Source organism: Tupaia chinensis, unplaced genomic scaffold (assembly GCF_000334495.1).
Source record: "Tupaia chinensis unplaced genomic scaffold, TupChi_1.0 Scaffold000081_1, whole genome shotgun sequence".
Lineage (NCBI taxonomy): Eukaryota > Metazoa > Chordata > Mammalia > Scandentia > Tupaiidae > Tupaia > Tupaia belangeri.
In genome coordinates this window covers 5,477,124-5,480,461 of record NW_006159542.1, presented here as the reverse complement: position 1 = coordinate 5,480,461, position 3,338 = coordinate 5,477,124, and the positions used below count along the sequence as shown (strand labels likewise).

General features: G+C 57.5%; 1 protein-coding gene across 12 annotated transcripts in view; it reads left to right on the top strand.

Moving 5' to 3' along the window:
* The window catches only part of AKNA (AT-hook transcription factor), a 61,672-nt gene that overhangs the window by 28,039 nt on the left and 30,295 nt on the right, over nucleotides 1–3,338 (top strand). The window lies entirely within an intron of this gene.

Below are 3,338 nucleotides of genomic sequence, written 5' to 3'. Positions count from 1 at the left end.
GGATGGGTGAGAGGCTTGCGGCCTCCCCCACCCCTTTCCCTTCTTCCGTCTGTGCTCTTTTGAGGGAGCAAGTCATATAAGGAAAGCACGTAGCCGGCACCGGGCAGGTACCCCAAGAGCTAGGTCACACCGGACTGGAAAGGCATTGGCTGGGCTCCGTGATACACCGGGCCCAGCCCCGAGCAGAGCTAGCCGTGTGGGTGCATGATACCTCCTTTCGTGGGTGCTCCCTGACCCAGACCCTAAGCCCCGGTCTGACTGGCAGCCCAGACCCCTGGCTTGTGTGTACACAGTGGGGGGAGGAGGCACAGAAGGAAGGGTAACAGAGGCTGGGAAATGGGAAGGGCTTGTCACCAGCTCCTGCTTTCCCACGTTCTAGAAAAGCAGCCTCTGGGTCTAAGGCTCTCAAGGGAAGGGGTGCTCAGGTCAGCTGGTCTCTGCTCAGGAGGATGCTCTCCACCTGTGCCCCCCATCTCACAGCTGCCCAGGGTGGGGGTCATTCCAGAGGGTGCACAGTCCCAGCCTGCAGAGAACAGGGAGCCCCAGGGAAGGGAGAGAGAGGAGCCACCCCAGGTCCACAGGGCCTGCAGGGAGCCAAGCTTCTTTACTCTGTCCAGAGCTCTGGAGACCCACACAGCGTAGCCAGCTTAGCCTACAACGGGGGGCCGGGCCACCTGGGGGGGAGCCAAGCAGGGCCTGTCACCATGGATCCCCAGGCCAGGCCCAGCAAGTGGCTGGTCACAGCAGCTGGGTACTGAGGCAAAGGTCACTGACATTCCCAGGGGCCGGGCCCAGGCTGAGGGGCTTCTCGTTCGCTCCTCTCTACATGCGTGCGGAGACAGGGATGAGCAAGGAGGAGAGGTTCGCTCACCATCCCACAGCTGTGTGAGAGGCAGAGCTGAGACTTACACCCCATTCCAGAGCAGGAGTCAGGCCTGGCCCTGGGTGAGTTTGTGGGACTGAGGATAGTCATGGTGATCAGAACAGTCCAGGTGACAGTTACTCACTGCCCTTCATAGCTGACAGTTGGGGAAGCTGAGACACAGAGAGGTTGAGTAACTCGCCCAAGGTCACTCAGCACATAGGTGTAGAGCTGGGGTTTGAGCCCACCAATCCGGCTGGCTCGAAAGTCCGTTAACACCACACACTACAGCAGAGCTGGACCTGACAACCATGGGATCTGCAGCTGGGGGACTGACCAGGGACCCCCAAGTCCTGGCCTGGGAACACCAGTGGACTTGAGGCTCGGGGCGAGGGGTGGAAGCTGGGAGGGCAGGGCAGGAGCCAGGACCAACCACAGCTCTGCTGGGCTGTCTCTGCATGGCCTCTGGCCAGCTTGGGTGAGTTCCCTGCATTCGCTCTCCATAGCCATGCCCCTCCTAGCCCCTGCCCCCCATCTCAGCTGTATGCGAGGGGGGATTCGGAAGGGCTGAGGCCACTACAAATCACCCCAGAGTGAACGAGGGGGCTGCCTTCAAACTACCTTCCCCAGCATGGCCTATGGCTACTAGTGGGACCAGAAGCCCCCAGCAGGGGTGGAGGGAGGTTTCTCTGTTCCAGGGAGCTGGAGAAACACTCCCCTCCTCTCCAACCGTCTCCACTCCCACCCCATTCAGAAAGGCCATTAGCATCTTAAAGGCTGAGAAACGCATCTGCACGGAGCATCTGCACGGAGAACGTTCATCTGTTTAACCCAGTGTTTCCCAGACTCACTGCCCACCCTTCACAGAACCTACCCACAGAGGACCCCCTGAGGGGGCTGACAGCCTTGGGGAGTTCTGGTATACCTTGGCCAGAAAGGCACAGCCTGGTTCCCCCTCCCCCAGGCTTGCCCAAGGAGACGCCTGGGAGGGACAGGCCTACAGCCAGGGGTTGTCACACACAGGCCCTCCCCGCACTCCCTTCTTTCCTTCCTGAGCATCTGCACAGTCTTTTGGCCTCTGCCTCAGGCTCCTCCTAGATTCTCAGCAAAGGGGCCTCCTGGCTTCCCTGGCCCATCCTGCCCAGTGGATACTAGTTTCCATTCTTCCCAGGTGAGACCTGAGGCTGGGGGGTGCCTGGAGGATAGTGAGGGGAGGGATGTAGTCGGAGGGCCGGCCTCCAGGGATTTGGGTCACCTCAGGAGAAGAGGGGTGCTGGTGGGCAGGACTCACAGGCGGGCAGAGCAGATGGCTGAGGGATTACTGAAATCCAGCTTTGTTCTCATCCAGTGAGGCTGGACCTGAGGGGAGGCAGGAGGGCCAAATCACACTTGGATTGGATTTCTATGCCACAGCCCAGACCTGACGGGCAGCGTCAACAGGACAGGCTGCTTGTCAGAGAGGCCGGGGTCCCCCCAGTACTAGGCCCTCTCTAAACTGCCCACTCCTGGTCTGAAGACAGCAGGGGGCAGTTAAAATAACCCATCTAACTGCATGAAGAACTGTCACCATGAGGCACCCCTGGAGGGTCGCTTATCCTTGGACCTGCCTCTGTGGTGGTCCTGTAGATGTGATGGTCTCAATGATGGTGGTGACGGTGGTGATCATTGTGATGATGAAGATTCTGGTGGCGGCAATGATGATTGTGGAGATGAGGATGCTGGTGATGGTGATGGTGGTGATGTTGGTGATGGTGGTGGTGATGTTAGTAGTGGTGGTGGTGATGAAGATGGTGATGATGTTGGTGATGGTAGTGGTGGTGGTAATGATGTTGGTGATGGTGGTGGTGATGTTGGTGGTAATGGTGACAATGTTGATGGTGGTAGTGACAAAGATGTTGGTGATGGTGGTGATGGTGACAATGTTGTGATGGTGGTGGTGATTTGGTGGTGATGGTGACGATGTTGGTGATGGTGGTGGTGATGGTGATGATGTTGGTGATGGTGGTGGTGATGGTGACGATGATGGTGATGGTGGTAATGATGAAGATGTTGGTGATGGCCATGGTGACAATGTTGGTGATGGTGGTGGTGATTTGGTGGTGATGGTGATGATGTTGGTGATGGTGGTAATGACGAAGATGTTGGTGATGGTCATGGTGACAATGTTGGTGATGGTGGTGATGGTGACAATGTTGGTGATGGTGATGGTGGTAGTGACGAAGATGTTGGTGGTGATGGCGGTGGTGGTGCTGAACATACGAGAGGGGTGACTGCTATTTATTGAGTCTTTTCCGGTGCCTAGAGAGGGTAGCTCTGCCAGCTGCTCCAGGCACTAGTGTGCAGTGGTGGAGTCTGAACGGAACCCAGACACTGAGTGCAGAACACACATGCTCAGCTGGGGTCGGCAAACTCTGTCAAGGGCTGGGTTGAGAAAATCTTTAGCTCTGAGGACCATCCGTCTCTATCACAGCTGTTC